This window comes from Eleutherodactylus coqui, chromosome 3 (assembly GCF_035609145.1).
Source record: "Eleutherodactylus coqui strain aEleCoq1 chromosome 3, aEleCoq1.hap1, whole genome shotgun sequence".
NCBI classification, from domain to species: Eukaryota; Metazoa; Chordata; class Amphibia; order Anura; family Eleutherodactylidae; genus Eleutherodactylus; species Eleutherodactylus coqui.
In genome coordinates, this window is record NC_089839.1 from 28,672,964 (window position 1) to 28,695,772 (window position 22,809).

The following is a 22,809-nucleotide window of genomic DNA, read 5'->3' on the forward strand; positions in this document are numbered from 1 at the left end:
CATGCTCGGTACCGGGGACTTCAGCGGCTGCCTGGGGGCTTCAGATGTCCTCTTCTTCCCCATGGAGGCTGTTTCTTTCGGCGGCGGCGGATCGGCTTGCTGAAGTGACGGGTCAGGCAGGAGCTCCGGCAGGAACGACTTACTCCATCGAGCGGTAAGCCACGCCCCCCCAAAAATCACAAATATTAGGCATCCACATAAGGAAAAATTTAAAACAAGATATTATAAAGGAATTCTCTTTCCAGTGGCAAATAAAAAGCATCCCATACCTAGGAATAAACCTTTGTTTCCCTATTTCTAATTTAATCTCAGTCAACTACCTTCCTCTTCTTGCTGATATACAGAAAGAACTGGAAACATACAAGACACGCCCCCTGTCGTGGATGGGAAGAGTTGTAGCATACAAGATGATAATACTGCCCAAAATTCTCCACTACTTTCGAACTCTGCCAGTTCAAGTCCCGAAACAAACTATTGCAGAATTCCAAAAACAAATTTCCAAATTTGTTTGGCAAAATAAAAAACCTAGAATAGCGTTCTCAATTTTAGCACTAAACAGATATCAAGGTGGCATAGGCCTCCCAAACCTGGAATCATACCGTAAAGCTACTATACTAAGCCAATTAACTCCTTGGACACAACATAACTAAAATAAAGCCTAGCCCACATTGGAAATAAAACCAAAAAATCAGAGACCATTACATCTCCTCCTCCACGCTCAGGCATTAGCCATAGGTGCCAATATTTTGGGAAACAATTTACATTTGCCCAACCTATCTCCGCCCATGATAGCCTCCTTAGAAGCCTGGAAAGTCCTACTAGAAAAAAACGATAAAAACTCTTTCCATACCTTCCAAAAAATACCCCTTAAAACCCTGGAATACTTGATTCCCAACCTTAATCTAACCTCGTGGACAAACAAAGGAATCACCTATATTTCAGATTTAACTTTAAAAAAAAGTAGCCTATCTTTCCAAGACCACTCTTCTAAATACCATATAAAGACATCTGAAGTTTTCAGATATACACAGATAGCCTCCCTCCTACAAACACAAAAAATACAGGGTATTAAAATTCCAAAGATTACTAGTACAATACTAAATAGCGTTCAAACCAAATTTTCCACCTGAACCTTCTACGACACACTTACAGGTACACTAAAACCAGAAAAAAAGTGTCATTTATTAAATTGGGAAAAAGACATGGGCCAGGAAATACTAACAGACCAATGGGTGAAAGCCTTTAAATGGGTCGGGCAGTCTTCCCACGGAGCTAGCCTGATAGAAACCCACACAAAAGTAACTAGATGGTAACCTCACTAGATGGTATTATACTCCAACCTTGTTAAAAAGAAGAAATCTATTAACAAATGATCTCTGTTGGAGAAAATGTGGTGGTCAGGGATCCTTGATTCACATCTTTTGGTCCTGCCCATGCCTGCAAACTTTCTGGAAAGAAACCTATAAATTAATCCACGATATATCTAGGACACTTCTCCCATTTAATCCAAGAGTAGCTTTACTATTAGTGGACCCCGGCACTCTCATACCCCATCTAAAGAGACTTATAGGTCACGTACTGCTCGGAGCTAAATACCTAATCACTAAAAAGTGGAAGTCTGATACCCTTCCTAATCGACAAGATCTTGTCCAACTGATCTCTGAACATGACATATATGAAAAAATAATAGCCCTGCGAAACAACACAATCCAAAAATATAAAGAGATGTGGAACCCCTGGTTAAGACTATTTCCGGACTAAGAGAACTTCTTATAGACCAATACATTTTTAGTTATAGGCCTAGTTCTAGAGGCCTACGTTTCGTTCTATCTAAATAAGCATTTGATTACTCTAAACTGCCCCCCCTCCCCCTACCCATTTCTCCCATACCCCCCCTCCCCCCGTCCCTACCCCCTCCATATCAGAACTTTACCCTCGTCCCACTCTCTACCCTAGGGCACTTCTTGATTAAAAATAATTCGAAAATATAATACATGTGGTTAAGTGCTCTTATAACTTCTTTATACAGCAAAAATTTGTTCAGCGTGTGAGTTACATGTTATTCAAGCTGTAAAATCAAAAACAGAAACTCGTATTGTTAAGCTTTCATTTTCCTGCATGCTATAATCACAATGTAATGTACCTAAGCGTTGACTAATAAAGAAAGAATGTTTTAAAAAAAAAATAGGTGATTGGCTGAGGTCCATCGCTCAGGACCCCGACTGATTAGCTGAGCGGGCACATGCTGTCAGCTCTGCAAATACACAGAGGTTGGAGTGGAAGCCTCCACACCGACCTCCATATAGTGGTCAGCGCTTGTAACTGCAGCCACAGCATGCCTGCAGTTGAAAGCATCGGCCACTACACAGAGGTCAGCGAGGAGGCTTCCGCTCCGACCTCTGTGTATTTGCAGCACTGACAGCATGCGCCCGCTCAGCTAATCGGTCAGGGTCCTGAGCGATGGACCCCGGCCAATCAACTATTGATGACCTATCCTGATGGCCATTCAGGGGGTATATATATTTCATTTTATTATTTGAATGCAGCTAGGCCTATTGAATAGGAGTTGTCTGGTAAATGGATAACCCCTTTAATCACTTTTTCTATATTCTGTTCATTTTAGCAGGTGGGTTAACAAAAAATAGCAATTGTTTTTCCCTCTTTAAGATGTTCTTGATACCAAACCGTGTAGCACAGAGCATAATGCTGTTTCAATAGCTCCCATGCAATGGAAATAGCATAGTGGCTGCGCTACACTATTTCAATAATGCCCATTCACTTCAATGGTAGTTATGGTAACACCCAGCTAGGTGGATGGGAAGCCAGCCGTGGGTGTATCATCTAATCGGGTAATGTGACAGCCCCTTAAGCCCTGTGATCATATCTATCAGACACTTCTGGCATATCCTGTGCGTATAATATTACATATTAAATGGGGCTTTCCGGCACTAAACTATTGATGGCCCATCCTCAGGATTGGTCACTAATAGTTGTTTAGGTAGGAATCAGCTGTATAGTGGCTGTGCCTGGTATAGCTGCTTCGTCCCATTCACTAGAATGGGATGGAGCTGCTCTCAGGCCATGTGATGAGTGAATGCGATGTCAATGGCCTCTTTAGTCAGGTGATCAGAAAAGATCCCAAGTGGACAGATCCGCACCAATCAACTATAATCGAGAATAGATCATCTATAGATTAGGAGAATGGAAGAATTATGAGTAAAGGGCTTTATAAATACCACAATCACACTCCACTCACCAACTACTTCTCTTCTTGTTTGAAAGTCTGCAGTCTGTATTCTAATAAAACTGCCTTCCCAATAAATTTAAAGCCTGCAGACAGTGCAAGTGTCGCCTGAAGACTTGGCGTGTACCCCATGGGGTCCATATAACACAGGTTGAGGCACTAAATGAGTTATAGTAATGATCAGGTGGAAGATGATATTCTGAGCTTCCCAGTAATTGAATACATTCAAACAAGATTTATGAAAGGCTCTTACCTTTCACCGACACCGATATGGGTTTATCGCGTCCACTCATTGTTACTTCAGAACTTTCCTGCAAGAATCCCACAAAAAAAGGTGAGAAAAAAAAGACCCCTAATTTATCTTATGTCCATCAGTACTGTGCACTATCAGTGCTCCCCAGCCTCAACTAAATGAAACTGTGGACCACAATCAAATTAAAACACTTTACTACGGACTTCTCTCCTGGACACCGAAGGAGCAGGATGTGTCTTACTGAGCTTCTGTGCTGACTCCTGGCCCAAGAGACATTGGGACTCCTTTGGTGCCCTGAAGCACCTGTAGGTGATTGATATCCCCCCTACTTGTTTTGGGGAAGCCGCCTGTGGAGGATCCATGGAGGCACAGAAAACAGCAGAGGCCGTGAGGACCAGGATACATCACTTTCCAGGACTTCTTCAGCGGCGGCGGATTCCAATAAGACCCCATCTAAATGCGACGTCCTGATCCAGAACCACATGACACAGCCACCGTCCCGCTGGGGCCTAGCAGAGTGCAAAGCCGTGACCTAAATTTCCGGCTGCCACATACGTGGCGTAGCCCTTACAGCGGCCCGAAGGGGTTGAAGAGGACGGCGGAGCCACTCTACCATCGGAAGGACCCCGCTTACCATTCTGGTCAAATCTGCCATCTCCACACTGCTCCCCAAGCATGGTCTGGCTGGTTCCGGAGCCGTAGTCTGAAGTTTCAGCCACCCCACCTCCCGGGCTACCTCTGGTGGCAAAGACCTCCGGCGACCTCCGCTTGCCTGTTGCTCCCGCCCTGGACCCCCGCGACACGGACATTGATCTGCTGTGGCGTAGCAGTGCATAAAGCCGCGACCTGGAGTTCGGGCCGATCTGCGTGTTGCCTGAACACTTTGGCACACGGAAAGGGCCAGAAAAGAATTTAGGCATTCATCACCTGCTGCTGTGGGAAACCCTCCCCGATACATTGGGAGATTCTGCCACTGTTGCTGCGCCGCCACCTGGGTGCAGCCTAGTTGGCTCCGGAGGCTTGCGGCTCCCAACTGCTGCGGACACTGCGGGGGTCCAACCACTTCACCTCCTAGTCCGTTTCCAGCGGCAAAGATTCTCTGGCAAACTAGGTCTACTGCTGCTCCCGACACAAACCCCTACAGTGCTACTACCTGCCCACCGAGGCCTAGTGACAATCGAAGCTACGGCGTGGATTTCTGACCACCCCAAGCATCGCAGGAGCATCGCGGCTGCACTGACTGGAATTGGAGGTAAAAGTCGGCGGAGGGGGCTCACATGGTCCACGAACACCAAGCACCCTGCAGCCAACAGCTGAGACCCACGCGAGTCGAGAGCCATAACACACAGTCTGAACCACGTCGATCCCCATTGCTGCCCTAACAATTGATATTGCTCTGGACTGTTGACAAACTGGAGAAGGGAGGCTGTACCAGTGAGAGCACAATGTAGCAAGGCAGATTTAACCCCTGTAGATCAACACCACTGGAGACCGTGGAAGAAAGTGATGGTCAGGATGGCCATGACAATGGGGTGCCACTAACATGGATGGCTACTGCATAATTATCAGATGAGAAGCCACATCCATATCATTGACCTGCTGATAAATCTTTATTAATTTTAGAGATGGAGCGAAATTTTTGACCTTTGTGTACACAACCCGTGAAATCCCTAGACCTGGAGAGGTCCAAGTATTGACAAATACTTAAATGAACTTAGCGCTGGAGGGAGGGGGGTCTCTACATTCTCTGCTAAATCTTCGATGTTTAGCTGTGGGTCTGTTCTATACACATAAATGTGTTGATAATAACTTTGGAAAACAGACACATATTGTTTGATTTTTATGACATGAGAGGAGACAATACACAGGTCTGTGGTTGCAGCAGGTCCAGGTTTTTTTTTAACGTTTTTTTTGTTTGTTTTTGTTTCTCCTTTTTATTATTCCTACGTATTATCTTGCTCCTAATTTTTTTATTGTTTCTTTTTTGCTTCTTTTATTAGTCTCTAGTTGACAGTTTATACAATGAGAAAATTATATATTGGGACTGTGTCCACCTAAACCTCTGCTGATCGTCAGTCAAAGATTGCTTCATGTTGTATCAACATATGCACTAGTCCAGCTATTAGACCTTAGAGTTGTTAAAGATGTCTGAATCATGGTTATGATGCTGGATATGTGTTACAATTGATTAAAAAAAAAAGAAAAAAAAAAGAAAATAACTATTTCACCAGCATGGAAACTTGAGCGATACCCCCCAGGGCTACTGGGATGTGGAACTACCAGTTAATAAAATATATAAATTCTCATCCAGGAGAAGTTAGAATATCCACTTAAGGAAATGAAAACTAACCTACACTGTTGTGCCAAAAGTCATGAGATAGGAGTTAATATCATGTAAGATGCCCTATAGCCTTGTGAAGTGTAGTAACTGGACTGGCATCGATTTCACAAGAGGATTTCTGTTGCAAATGGATCTCTCCACCACATCCCATAAATTCTTGATTGGGCTCATGTCAGGCCACACCATTGTGAATGTGCAGGCCACACCATTCGTAGGAACTCTCCAGAATGCTCTGCGAACCAATTTTGGACAACTTGTGTCCGAAGGCATAATGCATTATCTGGCTGTCATATCACATCATTGTAGGGGTCCATGTAGACCATGATGGGCTGCAAATAGTCACTAAGCAGTGAACATAGCAGGCACTGGTGAATATGTTTAGGCAGATCAGTGGATCCAACCCATACCATGAAAACAGCCCCACAGCAGCATAGAACAACCACTAGCCTGCACAGTGCCTTGCTGACTACTGGAGTTCAGGGGGTCTGTAGAACACATGAAACCTACCATGAGCCCAAAACAATTGGTACCATGACTCATTGGACAATGCCACATGTTGCCAGTCCTTTAGGGTCCAACTAGCAACCTCAAGTATCCAGATGAGGTACTGTCTCCAGTGTTATCTTCTGCTACCATGTCCAATGGAAGCTAAAGAATGCTGCATTGACCTATGGGATATGTGTGTGGGGCCTCCTGCATTAAATGTGGATGTGACTTCTGCAAGATTTGTGTGACTCTTTGCACGGACAATTCTAACCAGATGCCTCTGGTCATTCAGTGCGATGGCTGTGAATCGTTCATTGAGTTCTGCAGTGATTGGCTGAGCCACTTGAGAACCAATCACAGCCAGCGCTTCCTGGAGGAGGGGTTTTTGAACCCCTGACCAGGAAGCGCTTGTTGAAAACTACAAGCAAGTGTGTTGGGGAGCTGCGAGGAGAAATACAGCGGAGTGGACAGTATTATGCGATGTATTGTTTTTTTTTTGTTTGTTTTTTTTAATGCAGCCATGCCTTATTTTCAGGGTGGGGCTTACATTTAAAGCCTGCCGAAAATCCCGGCAAAAGAGCGCTACAAAGTCACGCGGCTTTGTAGTGACAAAAAAATCGTGTTATCGCCGCCAGAAAACAGCAATATCTCACAGAACATTGGTGCGATATCGCTGTTACCCGTGTGATAGAGTTCTTAAAACACTAGAAACCACTTGCAGCCGCTATCGCTGATAGCCCACAATAACCACATGACATAGAGCACACAGTATACTACACTGCTGCCGGAGAAGATTAGTGAAAAGCTTCATTACATCAGTTTGTAGAGAATTTACAGAAATCTCAGCTTCATCTACCTGATGATCCAGTGGGACATGTTCCTTTTCCTCTGGAGAATCCTGGGAATATAGAGGACTGGGACATCTCTCTGGGGGATTTCTCTGACTGGATCCATCTATAGGAAATAACCAGAAACTGAATACATTATATATCTGATGATCGAATGATGGCGAGACTAGCCGACCCTCAAAACTGTCCCATACAATAAATGAAGGTCTCCTCTTACCCAGTGATGTGAGGGGCTGCTGATCCTCCATCATGACATCCTTGTACAGATCCTTGTGTCCTTCTAAATACTCCCACTCCTCCATGGAGAAATAGACAGTGACATCCTGACACCTTATAGGAACCTGACACACACAATATACCGTCATCCTCCAGACTCCTCCCCTGGCGGTATTATATAATGCCCCCCATTCCCAGCAGCGCTCACCTCACCAGTCAGCAGCTCAGTGATCCTGTGGGTAAGTTCTAGGATCTTCTGCTCATGTATCAGTGAATGAGGTGAAGGCTCGGTGATGGGGCTCTGGGTCCGGCTCTGTCCTCCTGACACACGAGGGGTCACACACTCACCAGACGACTTTTTCACTACTGTGTAATCCTTTGGATGGTGAGACACTGATCACTACATGGAGGCTAAGAATCTTTCACCTTTCCCGTCATTCCCCTGTTTATTACAAGAGAGAAGAGTGACATCATGTGAAGCTCTCACCTCCCCAGTTATCCAGTAGATGATCTCCAGGGTGAGGTCTAATATCCGGGCAGCCATGTGGTCTCTGTCCTTCTCCATCCTTGGTGGGTCATTGATGGAAAGGACCATCGTCTTTATCTGTGAGAGTCTTGTGCCTAAGGAATCTGAAGGGGACAAGAGCATCTTCCATGAAGGGTCTTACGACAAGGGGATTATAGAGGTTTAGTGACAGCATATAATGGAGGTGATTTAGCTATGAAGGAGTGTTATATAATATTCTGATCAATAATCTGGTATATATTAATCGGCCGCCCCTGCTATATAGTGAGTACAGAGCCACACAGTATATACATTATTGTTATGGAAATCATCAGAGGGATTTTATAGTGTTTCATTGCCTGGTCCAAATTATATGAGAAGTGTGTACACAGATCACCGACACATGACACGGCCTGTATCATCCGACAATGAAGCTCTTCTGAGTTTATTACAAAGCAGACAATGTACATATGTTCACTTACGAATGGTCAGAAATACATGCCCCCTGTAATCATAAGAACTCATGATTGGCTCTGGGTGCTAACGGTTTAACATATGTTACTTAACACCTCAAGGCGTGTCACTCCAAACACGTAATTCCCAGGAATAGAAACTTAGTTCTGTACAAACTGTCCTAGCAGTGGAGGATTAGAAACTGTTATCTCTAGACATTCCTAAACCGTGACAGGATATAGAGAGAATATGAGCCTATCCACATACCAGTGTACAACATGAACTGCATTAACCATTTAGACGCTGGTTATCAATTTTTTTGTGCATATTTTATGCACTCTTTTTCTCTGGTTGACCATTACTAGTGGGGCCACTGCAGGGGACACTAGTACTACTGGGGTCGATATAGGGAACACTATGACTAATGACACCACTGCAGGGGGCACGATTACTACAGGGGTCAGAGCAGCAGCTTTTGCACTTAGAATTGCACTTTTGCACTTACTTTTGCACTTAGAATTGAATAATCAAGTTGAGACCCATTTACTTTTCCTATTTAGCACCTATAGAATGGCTGTGCCTAAATTCAAGTTTGTACGACACCAGGAAGTTAGAGAATTAGATTTGGTACATTACATAGAGGTGCACTTACTTTTGCAATTAGCATTGAATAATCAAGTTGTCACTCCTTTACTTTTCCTATATAGGACCTAAAGAATGATCATGCCAAATTTCATGTTTATACGTCACCGGGAAGTGAGAGAATTAACCCCTTAGTGACGAAGCCTGTTTGCGCCTTAGTGACGGAGCCAAATTTTGGAAATCTGACATGCGTCGTTCAACATAGCATAACTCTGTAAAGGCTTTACATATCCAAGTGATTCTGACATTGTTTTTTCGCCACATGTTGTACTTCATTTTGGTTGTAAAAAGAGACCGATGTAATTTGTGTATATTTATTAAAAGTGCCAAAATTGGGAAAATTTTGAAAAAATTATCAATTTTTCACATTTTCAACTGTAATATCTCAAATATGTCCAAACATACTGTACACATTTTTGATAAGATATATATTTCCATTTGTTTACTTTATTCTGAATGCACACTTGAAAAACTTGTGTTTTTTTTAACCATTTATAGGACGTACAAATTTAACATTACTTTTCAGCATTTTGAGGAACACTTTGTTTTCCTGCATCAAGCCAAGTTTGCAAAGATTCAAGAGTGTGAGAATAATAGATACCCCTCCAAATGACCGCATTTTAAAAACTACACCCCTTAATGTATTCACTGAGGGGTGTCATGAGCATTTTGACCCCACCATATTTTTTTTAGGAATTAATTCAATTTAGAGGAGAAAAAAATAAAATTTCATATTTTTGCAAATATGTCATTTTACAGACATATTTTTTTCCTATAGTGCCCATGAAAATGAGGATTTACACCCCAAAATGGATACCCCCGTTTTTCCCGTGTTCAGAAACATACCCATTGTGGCCCTAATCTTATGTCAGGATGTACAACGGGACCCAAAATTAAAGGAGTAGTCGGTGGTTTTCAGAGCATAAATTTTGCTTGAAGTCCTTTTAGGCCCCATAGCACATTTGTAGAGCTCTTGAGCGGCCAAAACCAAAGAGAACCCCCACAAGTGACCCCATTTTGAAAACTAGACCCCTTAACGAATTTATCTAGGGGTGAACTGCCCATTTTGACCCCACAGTTTTTGAATGAATTCAAGCAAAGCAAAAGGAAAAAAATGTGATTTTCGTTTTTTTGGCAATTCTGTCGTTTTAAAACTGCTTTTTTTGTACAGCACACACATGAATGAAGCCTTGCTCCCCAAAATGGATACCCGTTTGTCTCGTGTTCAGAGACATACCCATTGTGTCCCTAATCTTATGTGTGGATGCACAACAGGGCCCAAAATGAAAGGAGTAGTCAGTGGCTTTCAGAACAGAAATTTAGCATTAAGGTGATTTAGGCCCCATTGCCCACTTGTAGAGCCCCTGAGTGGCCAAAACGACAGAGAACCCTCGCAAATGACCCCATTTTGAAAACTAGATCCCCTAACAAATTTATCTAGGGGTGTACTGCGTATTTTTACCCTACAATTTGTGAATAAATCTAAGCAAAGCAGTAAGAAAAAATTACAATTTTCATTTTTTTGGCAGTTGTATCAATTTAAAAACAGTTTTTTTTGTACAGTGTACATATGAATGAAGACTTTCACCCCAAAATGGATACCCCCATTTGTCCCGTGTTCAGAACCATACCCCTTGTGGCCCTAATCTACTTAAAGGACACATGGCTAGGCCTATAATGGAAGGAGCACCCGTTGAATTTCAGGGTACAACAGAATAAATTCCAGGCCCCATTGCCCACTTGTAGAGCCATTGAGCGTCCAAAACGATAAAGAACCCCCACAAATGACCCCATTTTAAAAACTAGACCCCTTAATGAATTCATCTAGGGGTGTATTGCGTATTTTGACCCCACAGTATTTGAATAAATCTAAGCAAAGCAGAAGGAAAAAATTACGATTTTCATTTTTTTGGCAATTTCGTCAATTTAAAAACAGGTTTTTTTTGTACAGTGTACATAGGAATGAAGATGTTTATCCCAAAATGGATACCCCTGTTTGTCCTGAGTTCAGAAACAAACCTATTGTGGCGCTAATTTACTTACAGGGCCCATGGCAAGGCCTATAATTGAGGGAACACCCGTTGGACTGCAGGGCACAACTGAATAAATCCCAGGCCCCATTGCCCGCTTGTACAGAATAAAAATTAACTCCCTAAAAATCCCCCCCCCCCCACACACCCCTACCCCTCCTCGCCCTTTTCGGCGTTCCCCAAATCTTAGATAAAAGTAATAATGTGAACTGTGTGGTATTTCCGAAGACAGGGGTAATTACGGAGGCTGGTTGGGATGGGTACATGGGGCAATAAAAGTGTATCCCCCTCCTCTCATGCTTTTTGGGGGTATTTCGTGACCTCAGTAGCGGGTATGGGGTGTAAAAAGTGGCGCACTGTGAGTCTCCGTAAGCTTGCGGAGGTTTGGCGGTCTCACACAGAAGACGCTCAACGAGGTGCTCCTGGAACTGCATGAGGGCGAGCGTTCCCGGGGCTTCTTGTAAAATACGTATCACAGGTAGCGGTCTGAATAACGCCGGGCTCACACAGCCATAGGCGGAATCCGCTTGCGGAGGCCCGCAGTGGATCCCAGCTGTGAGCCCGGCTGTGACCCTGCTTACAACCGCGTAATGTACTGCGCATAACTGCCTACTCACACAGGCGGTCATGCGCAGTACTTTTTTTTTGTTTGTATTTCCCGCACCGTCACTTAGCGATGACACGGGTACTCGCAGCCCGTATACAAGGCAGTTGCGTATAGGCTGCGGGTATATCCACGACCATGGAGCCACAATTGGCTCTATGTTGCAGATATCGGCAATAAAATAGAACCTGCTGCGTTCTCTTTTCTGCGAGTGGATTACACAATTCCGACCCGCTAATGTGAGCAGAATTGTGTAATCCAATGCGATTGATCTGCATAATACCGCGGATCAGACGCATGCGGAATCCGTAATTCCTATCCGGTCATGTGAGACCGGCCAAAGGTAGATCGCTACCTTTTTTTCCCGTGACCGGGGACAGCTCAACAAGGCCACCAGTCACTGCTCCAGGCTCTCGGCGACCATTGGTCGCTGGGAGTAAGGAGATTTTAAATTTCCTGGGCTCCCCGACTCCTGCGCATGTGTCCGGTGTTTTGCCGGCGGTCGCATGTGCAGAATCCGGGAACGTTCACGGAGGAGGATCGCGTCGGGGTGCAAATACGGAGGCCTCCGGTAAAAAGTTTCATCTCCTCTCACCGATCGCATCAGTGAGGGGAGATAAAGCTTAACCTTTTTTTTACTTTTACGTGATCGCCATTATCCATTAGATAACGACGAACACGTGATCAGGAACCGCTCACCGTGGCCCCCCGTGAAATCTCCAGGCTCTCGGCTAAGTTTTGTAGCCAGGAGCAAGGAGAATTTAAATGATCCTGGCAATCCACAGCTTTTGTGCATGCGTCCGCCACTTTGGCGACGGGCGCGTGCGCAGAAGCTGGGGTAAGGTCCGCGGATAAATCCGCGGGCCTTAGGTACGTCATTTCATCCTCCCTCATGGATATGATCCGTGGGGGGAGATGAAACGCAAGGTTTTTTAACTTTTTGAAACTTTTTTTTTTACTTGACATGATCACTGTCATCCATTGGATGACAGTGATCATGTCCCTGGTGACATCACTCTGCTCCTGGCTACACATGGGATTTTAAATTTCCCGGGGCTCGAGCCCCTCTGTGCACGTGCCCGATGTCAATCATCGGGCGCGCATGCGCAGACGGGGATTCGGGCACCTGGGACATCGGGGACGACTTAGGTGAGTATTTTCACCTCCCCTCATGGATCCGATCCATGAGGAGGTGAAACTGACTTTTTTAAAAACTTTTTTAAACTTTTTCGCGATCGCCGCTATCCAATGGATAGCGGCGATCGCGGGCCCGGGGACCGCTCACCGCGGTCCCCGGTAACACCTCCTGGTTCCCGGCTACCGTCAGGAGCCGGGAGCCAGGAGATCTCAAATTTCCCGGGGGCTTCCGTGCTTCTGCGCATGCGCCTGACGTCATCGTCTGGCGCGCATGCTCAGAAGGCCGGCGGCGGGTCCGGGAGGACCAGATCGCCGGGGGACACCGCGGACAAGCCGTGTGAGTATTTTCAGCTGCCCTGATGGATCCGATCCATCAGGGCAGCTGAATATCTATCTTTTTTTAACACTTTTGTTTACTTTTTTGCGATCGGCGCTATCCACTGGATAGCGCCGATTGCAATACCGGGGGTGACTACCCGCAGCCCGGGATGACAGCTCCATGCTGTCGGCTACCTGCGGGCACCGACAGCATGGAGCTGTCACGTCCTCAGGCAAGTGGGCATTAATCCAAAGAGGATGCATAAAACTACTTCATCTAGGATTAAAGCCCACTTGCTGAGGACGTAGTTTCCCGATGGGACGGTCGTTAAGGGGTTAATAGCGAGTCAGGTTGGGCCTTTCACCTTTTTATATAATTTCTATAAAACTATATCATGTCGGTCTCAAATACAGTGACTCAGCTCTCGTATTCCTCTAAATAAGGCAGTAAACATATAATAGTTATAATAGTCAGATGCACAGCGATAGTGATTACAGTGCAGTTACCTCCAGTGATCATAGGTGATGTCTTCTCTGACTGCAATAGTCAACTTTTGCTGTTCTTTTCTATTTTAGTCCAAACTGACATGAAGACTTCTTCTAGCCACAACTCATCTCTGCAGACTCTTCCAATTCTGCTATCCTAATGCCCTTCTAAGTGCCTCCCATAGTATTAGTGCTTCCTCAGGGCTCTTTTCCATGAGCGTAGGCATTTTTACATTCACCTGCTGCACCGTAAAAATGTGTGAACGGGCGCACAAATCGAATGCTTGTGTGAGTGGGGCAAAAGGAGGGGGCTCTATTACTTTTGGGGGCCACTACTGGAGCACTGTTACTATTGGGACCACTTCTGGGGGCACTATTATAACTGGTGGGCACGGTTACTATTGTGGCATTATTACTGTTGAGGCCAACACTCGGAGGATTGTTGCTATTAGGGACACTACTGGGAGCACTGTTACTATTGGGACCGCTTCTGGGGCACTATTATAATTGGGGGGCACTGTTACTATTGGGGCCACTGTTACTATTGAGCACATTTTAAAGGGCACTATCACTACTGGGGCCACTGTTACTATTGGGAGGACTGAGGGAGACACTATTACTAGTTGCAACTACTAAAATAGCGGTTAGGGACCAATGGGAGTATGTCAGTTCCTTAGTCACTTGAAGTTTATTGTAGCTGATGCATTTAGATTACCTGCAGCCATTATCTGTTTATAACGAGTATTTATAACCCCCTGTAGGATGGGTCGGTCCCTGCAGGTCTCCAGACTTGGACTCCTCCTAAATTAATCCCACCAGGCATTGAGGTTTCCCATTATCAAACAAATTAGGGTCTATGTGCCCAAAAAACTTTACCCTCGTCCCACTCTCTACCCCAGGGCACTTCTTGATTAAAAAGAATCCGAAAATATAATACATGTGGTTAAGTGCTCTTATAACTTCTTTATACAGAAAAAATGTGTTCAACGTGTGAGTTACATGTTATTCAAGCTGTAAAAACAGAAACAGAAACTCGTATTGTTAAGCTTTCATTTTCCTGCATGCTATAATCACAATGTAATGTACCTAAGCGTTGACTAATAAAGAAAGAATGTTTAAAAAAAAAAAATAGTTGATTGGCTGAGGTCCATCGCTCAGGACCCCGACTGATTAGCTGAGCGGCCACATGCTGTCAGCTCTGCAAATACACAGAGGTTGGAGTGGAAGCCTCCACACCGACCTCCATATAGTGGTCAGCGCTTGTAACTGCAGCCACAGCATGCCTGCAGTTGAAAGGATCAGCCACTACACAGAGTTCAGCGAGGAGGCTTCCGCTCTGACCTCTGTGTATTTGTAGCACTGACAGCATGCGCTCGCTCAGCTAATCGGTCAGGGTCCTGACCGATGGACCCCGGCCAATCAACTATTGATGACCTATCCTGATGGCCATTCAGGGGTATGTATATTTCAGTTTATTATTTCAATGCAGCTAGGCCTATTGAATAGGAGTTGTCTGGTAAATGGATAACCCATTTAATCACTTTTTCTATATTCTGTTCATTTTAGCAGGTGGGTTAACAAAAAATAGCAATTGTTTTTCCCTCTTTAAGATGTCCTTAATACCAAACCGTGTAGCACAGAGCATAATGCTGTTTCAATAACTCCCATGCAATGGAAATAGCATAGTGGCTGCGCTACACTATTTCAATAATGCCCATTCACTTCAATGGTAGTTATGGTAACACCCAACTAGGAGGATGGGAAGCCATCCGTGGGTTTCTCATCTAACCGGGTAATGTGACAGCCCCTTTAGCCCTGTGATCATATCTATCAGACATTTCTGGCATATCCTGTGAGTATAACATATTAAATGGGGCTTTCCGGCACTAAACTATTGATGGCCCATCCTCAGGATTGGTCACTAATAGTTGATTAGGGAGGAATCAGCTGTATAGTGGCTGTGCCTTGTATAGCTGCTTCGTCCCATTCACTAGAATGGGATGGAGCTGCTCTCAGGCCATGTGATGAATGAATGCGATGTCAATGGCCTCTTTAGTTAGGTGATCAGAAAAGATCCCAAGTGGACAGATCCCCACCAATAAACTATAATTGAGAATAGATCATCTATAGATTAGGAGAATGGAAGAATTATGAGTAAAGGGCTTTATAAATACCACAATCACACTTCGCTCACCAACTACTTCTCTTCTTGTTTCAAAGTCTGGATTCTAATAAAACTGCCTTCTCAATAAATTTACAGCCTGCAAACAGTGCAAGTGTCGCCTGAAGACTTGGTGTGTACCCCATGGGGTCCATATAACACAGGTTGAGGCACTAAATGGGTAATAGTAATGATCAGGTGGAAGATGATATTCTGAGCTTCCCAGTAATTGAATGCATTCAAACAAGATTTATGAAAGGCTCTTACCGTTCACCGACACTGATATGGGTTTATCGAGTCCACTCATTGTTACTTCAGAACTTTCCTGCAAGAATCCCACAAAAAGAGGTGAGAAAAAAAGACCCCTAATTTATCTTATGTCCATCAGTACTGTGCACTATCGGTCCTCCCCAGCCTCAACTGAATGAAACTGTGGACCACAATCAAATTAAAACACTTTACCATGGACTTCTCTCCTGGACACCGAAGGAGCAGGACGTGTCTTACTGAGCTTCTGTGCTGACTCCTGGCCCCAGAGACATTGGGACTCCTTCGGTGCCCTGAAGCACCTGTAGGTGATTGATATCCCCCCCTACTTGTCTTGGGGAAGCCGCCTGTGGAGGATCACACTCACCACCTGTGGAGGATCCATGGAGGCACAGAAAACAGCAGAAGCCGTGAGGACCAGGATACATCACTTTCCAGGACTTCTTCAGCGGCGGAGGATCCCAATAAGACCCCATCTAAATGCGACGTCCTGATCCAGAACCCCATGACACAGCCACTGTCCTGCTGGGGCCTAGCAGAGTGCAAAGCCGTGACCTAAATTTCCGGCTGCCACATACGTGGCGTAGCCCTTACAGCGGCCCGAAGGGGTTGAAGAGGACCGCGGAGCTACTCTACCATCGGAAGGACCCCGCTTACCATTCTGGTCAAATCTGCCATCTCCACACCGCTCCCCAAGCACGGTCTGGCTGGTTCCGAAGCCGTAGTCTGAAGTTTCAGCCATCCCACCTCCCGGGCTACCTCTGGTGGCAAAGACCTCCGGCGACCTCCACTTGCCTGTTGCTCCCGCTCTGGACCCCCGCGACACGGACATTGATCTGCCGTGGCGTAGCAGTGCATAAAGCCGCGACCTAGAGTTCGGGCTGATCTGCGTGTTGCCTGAACACTTTGGCACCCGGAAAGGGCCAGAAAAGAATTTAGGCATTCACCACCTGCTGCTGTGGGAAACCCTACCTGATACATTGGGAGGTTCTGCCACTGTTGCTGCGCCGTCACCTGGGTGCGGCCTAGTTGGCTCCGGAGGCTTGGGGCCCCCAACTGCTGCAGACACTGCGAGGGTCGAACCACTCCACCTCCTGGACCGTTTCCAGCGGCAAAGATTCTCTGGCAAACTATGTCTACTGCCACTCCCGACAGAAAACCCTACAGTGCTACTACCTGCCCACCGAGGCCTAGTGACAATCGAAGCTACGGCGTGGATTTCTGACCACCCCAAGCATCGCAGGAGCATCGCGGCTGCACTGACTGGAATTGGAGGTAAAAGTCGGCGGAAGAGGCTCACATGGTCCACGAACACCAAGCACCCTGCAGCCAACTGCTGAGACCCACGGGAGTCGAGAGCCATAACACACAGTCTGGACCATGTCGATCCCCATTGCTGCCCTAACAATTGATATTGCTCTGGACTGTTGACAAACTGGAGAAGGGAGGCTGTACCAATGAGAGCACAATATAGTAAGACAGATTTAACCCCCATAGATCAACACCACTGGAGATCGTGGGAGAAAGTGATGGCTATGATGGTCATGACTATTGGGGTGCCACTAACATGGATGGCTACTGCATAATTATCAGATGAGAAGCCACATCCATATCATTGACCTGCTGATAAATCTTTATTAATTTTAGAGATGGAGCGAAATTTTTGACCTTTGTGTACACAACCCGTGAAATCCCTAGACCTGGAGAGGTCCAAGTATTGACAAATACTTAAATGAACTAAGCGCTGGAGGGAGGGGGGTCTCTACATTCTCTGCTAAATCCCCGATGTGTAGCCGGGGGTCTGTTCCATACACATAAATGTGTTGATAATAACTTTGGAAAACAGACACATATTGTTTGATTTTTATGACATGAGAGGAGACAATACACAGGTCTGTGGTTGCAGCAGGTCTAACTTTTTTTCTAACTTTTTTTTGTTTGTTTTTGTTTCTGTTTTTTATTATTCCTACATATTATCTTGCTCCTACTTTTTTTTTTTTTTTGCTTCTTCTTTTATTAGTCTCTGGTTTATAGTTTATACAATGAGAAAAGTATATATTGGGACTGTGTCCACCTAAACCTCTGCTAATCGACAGTCAAAGATTGCTTCATGCTGTATCAACATATGTACTGGTCCAGCTATTAGACCTTAGAGTTGTTAAAGATGTCTGAAGCATGGTTATGATGCTGGATATGTGTCTCAGTTAATTAAAAAAAAAGAACTATTTCACCACCATGGAAACTTGAGCGATACTCCCCAGGGCTACTGGGATGTGGAACTACCAGTTAATAAAATATATAAATTCTCATCCAGGAGAAGTTAGAATATCCACTTAAGGAAATGAAAACTAACCTACACTGTTGTGCCAAAAGTCATGAGACAGGAGCTAATATCATGTAAGATGCCCTATAGCCTTGTGAAGTGTAGTAACTGGACTGGCATCGATTTCACAAGAGGATCTCTGTTGCAAATGGATCTCTCCACCACATCCCATAAATTCTTGATTGGGCTCATGTCAGGCCACACCATTGTGAATGTGCAGGCCACACCATTTGTAGGAACTCTCCAGAATGCTCTGCGAACCAATTTTGGACAACTTGTGTCCGAAGGCATAGTGCATTATCTGGCTGTCATATAACATCATTGTGGGGGGTCCATGTAGACCATGATGGGCTGCAAATAGTCACTAAGCAGTGAACATAGCAGGCACTGGTGAATATGTTTAGGCAGATCAGTGGACCCAACCCATACCATGAAAACAGCCCCACAGCAGCATAGAACAACCACTAGCCTGCACAGTGCCTTGCTGACAACTGGAGTTCAGGGGGTCTGTGGAATACATGAACCCTACCATGAGCCCAAAACAATTGGTACCATGACTCATTGGACAATGCCACATGTTGCCAGTCCTTTAGGGTCCAACTAGCAACCTCAAGTATCCAGATGAGGTACTGTCTCCAGTGCTATCTTCTGCTACCATGTCCAATGGAAGCTAAAGAATGCTGCATTGACTTATGGGATATGTGTGTGGGGCCTCCTGCATTGAATGTGGATGTGATTTCTGCAAGATTTGCGTAACACGGACAATTCTAACCAGATGCTGCTGGTCATTCAGTGCGATGGCTGTGATTGGTTCATTGAATTCTGCAGTGATTGGTTCTCGAGTGCCGTGGCTCAGCCAATCACAGCCAGCGCTTCCTGGAGGAGGGGTTTTTAAACCCCTGACCAGGAAGCGCTTGTGGAAAACTACAAGCAAGTGTGTTGGGGAGCTGCGAGGAGAAATACAGCGGAGTGGACAGCAGCTGTAATGCAATATATTGTTTTTGTTTTTTTTAATGCAGTCATGGCTTATTTTCGAAGTGGGGCTTACATTTAAAGCCCGACGAAAATCCTGGCAAAAGAGCGCTACAAAGTCACGCGGCTTTGTAGTGACAAAAAATCGTGTTAGCGCCGCCAGAAAACAGCGATATCACACAGAACATTGCTGCTATATCGCTGTTACCCGTGTGATAAAGCCCTTAAAACACTAGTAACCACTTGCAGCCGCTATTGCTGACAGCCAACAATAACCAAATGGCATAGAGCACACAGTATACTACACTGCTGCCGGAGAAGATTAGTAGAAAACTCAATTACAACTGTCTCTAGAGGATTTACAGAAATCTCAGCTTCATCTACCTGATGATTCGGTGGGACATCTTCCTTTTCCGCTGGACAATCCTGGGAATATAGAGGACTGGGACATCTCTCTGGGGGATTTCTCTGACTGGATCCATCTATGGGAAATAACCAGAGAGACTGAATACATTATATATCTGATGATCAGATGATGGTAAGACTAGCTGAGCCTCAAAACTGTCCAATTCAATCAATGAAGGTCTCTTCTTACCTGGTGATGTGAGGTGCTGCTGATCCTCCATCATGACCTCCTTGTACAGATCCTTGTGTCCTTCTAAATACTCCCACTCCTCCATGGAGAAATAGACAGTGACGTCCTGACACCTTATAGGAACCTGACACACACAATATACCGTCATCCTCCAGACTCCTCCCTTGGTGGTATTATATAACGTCCCCCATTCCCAGCAGCGTTCACCTCTCCAGTCAGCAGCTCAGTGATCCTGTGGGTAAGTTCAAAGATCTTCTGCTCATGTATCAGTGAATGAGGTGAAGGCGGGGTGATGGGGCTCTGGGTCCGGCTCCATCCCCCTGATACACGAGGGGTCACACACTCACCAGACCACTTTTTCACTACTGTGTAATCCTGTGGATGATGAGACACTGATCACTACATGGAGGCTAAGAATCCTTCACCTTTCCCATCATTCCCCTGTTTATTACTAGAGATAAGAGTGACATCATCACCTCCCCAGTTATCCAGTAGATGATCTCCAGGGTGAGGTCTAATATCCGGGCAGCCATGTGGTCTCTATCCTTCTCCATCCTTGGTGGGTCATTGATGGAAAGAAACATCGTCTTTATCTGTAAGAGTCCTGTACCTAAGGAACCAGAGGGAGATAAGAACATCTTCCCTGAAGTAAAGCAAGGATTATAACAGTGCTCCATGATAGATAGAGAAGTTTAACAATGAGACGACAATCACCTGGTGCTAGGTGGGACACAACTTTAGTATAGAGGGGACCCACTAGCACCTGTTATCTAAATTGGCATATAATAATCCCCATCCATAATCCAGCCCTCTGGAGAGCAAGCCAAATATCCAAGACAATTCCTCACAGAAAGGAGTCCTCGTTTAAACATAAAACATGGATATAGCGCTCACAGGATCCGGGGTAAACGATTCAGAAGTGGACGAGAGATAATAATGAAAATCCAGTCTGTAATAACATGCTACGTGTTTCGGCTATTAAAAGCCTTTTTAAAGCATACAGAAAGAAAAAGAAGTACACACGCACACACAGTCAAACAAGTCCTACCTTGCTGGGCACCAACCTCATGTGGAAGCCAGTAGGAGGAGTTACATCAGTGACATAATTTCTTTGTCACATGATTAATGGTTCACATGGTACCATAGAATGCAGAGGCATTCCATCATTGCATAATAAGTAGGGATGAGCGAGTATACTCGCTAAAGCACTACTCGTTCGAGTAATCTGCTTTAGACGAGTATCTCCCCGCTCCTCCCTGAAGATTCGGGAGCCGCCGCAGCTGACAGGCGAGTTGCAGCGGGGAGCAGGGGAGAGCGGGCGGGAGAGAGAGATCTCCCCTCCGTTCCTCCCCGCTCAGCGGCGGCCCCCGAATCTTCAGGGACGAGCAGGGAGATACTCGTCTTAAGCACATTACTCGAACGAGTAGTGCTTTAGCGAGTATTGTAAGGGGTTAATTCTAGATTTTCCCTTTTTCTTAGAATTAATAAGAAAAATACATTTAATTTCTCTTTCCAAACTTACTCCTTATCTGTCCTGTTCCCGCTATGTGACCCTGAAACTTGTCTTATCTGTCCTTTCACATGTGATTCTGTTCATGTTCCGAGAATCTTGTTCCAAAGACATATTCTGCTTTGATACAACTGTCCCCGAGTGTTGATATATTGTTTATGTAGGAGACGTCTTTGAAAGATGTATTGTTCATTTAAGAATGTCCAGGTGTCCAGCAACCCCTGGCATGCGCAGTAATTAAATCATTACGTCAGCAAACTTCTTCTATAACTTCTGTAACTCTGAATAAACTTCACTTCGCTTATGACAATCCCATGGTGCATGTGGCTGTCTATTTGCGTCGTCTGAGTACTCATATTTAAGACTAATTCGGAAGCAGACAGCATCAGCTGAAGGGTCTGGTTTTGACCCCCCACATTACTTGGCGCTCCAACGAGGGACAGAAGTTAACTCCTTACCTGCAGCCGATACCTGATGACCCTGCCTGCCGACCAGCCAGACTAGAGGCCACGGGACCCCAGATCTACAAAACACAGGTGTAAGGTAAGCCCTTGACTTACCACTCTAGATCTGGATTCCCCGGACTTCAGTCACGTGTCGACAGATGGTTAGTTGCTGCATATTTATAGGACACTTCTGCCTGTTATTTGCGGTGCTGTTAGTAACCGTGCTAGACGGAAGAACCCTTGTGTGTATATTGCCATGCTGTCTGCTGTGTGCTGTAGAAATTATAGTTTTTTTTGCCGGACTCATAATGTTAGCTGTAATTTGTAATAAGATTACTAAAAGCCGCCCAGCAAGGCAAGCCGTGGTCCTTCCTCTATCCCCGTAAGTATAGTAGTAATATATTCGTAATATAGATTGTGAATATCCTGCTCGTTGCGGACGTGGCGGAAGGGACTGAAAAGTCCAAAGTATTTCTGCAGTTGCGGACTTGCAGAAGAGAATATCCTGCCAATACTTGGCAGGAGGGCCCTAAATAAATATCCTGCCCATTGCGGACGTGGCGGAAGGGACTGAAAAGTCCAAAGTATCCTGCCAGTTGCGGATTCGGCAGTAGGGACAATAGTGGTAAATCGAGAGGTACGTCCATAGTTAGAATGGGGTCTCAGACTTTCCTGACACCCATTGAGATAATAAGATTGGGGGAAAGGAAGGACATCTGTAGGCAAGCCTATAAAATATATAAACAGACAGGTAAAACGGCGGGAACCTTTAACTATGAGTTCTGGCAACAGTACGAGGAAAAGCACATGCAGGAGATCAAAGATGCCAGTCTAGAAAAAGGGATAGAAGCCATAATAAGATATAGCAAAAAGGTAAATGCAGAACCATGGGATTGTGCGGCGAGGGATGACGGCATACTTGTGTACTCACCCCTGGTGCCAAACCCGGCTAGGATGTACCCGGTCCTACCA

The 22,809-nt window shown here is 45.2% G+C and overlaps 1 pseudogene; it reads right to left on the reverse strand.

The window, feature by feature from the left end:
* Positions 1 to 22,809, reverse strand: part of LOC136620553 (zinc finger protein 850-like) — a 493,122-nt pseudogene that overhangs the window by 220,346 nt on the left and 249,967 nt on the right.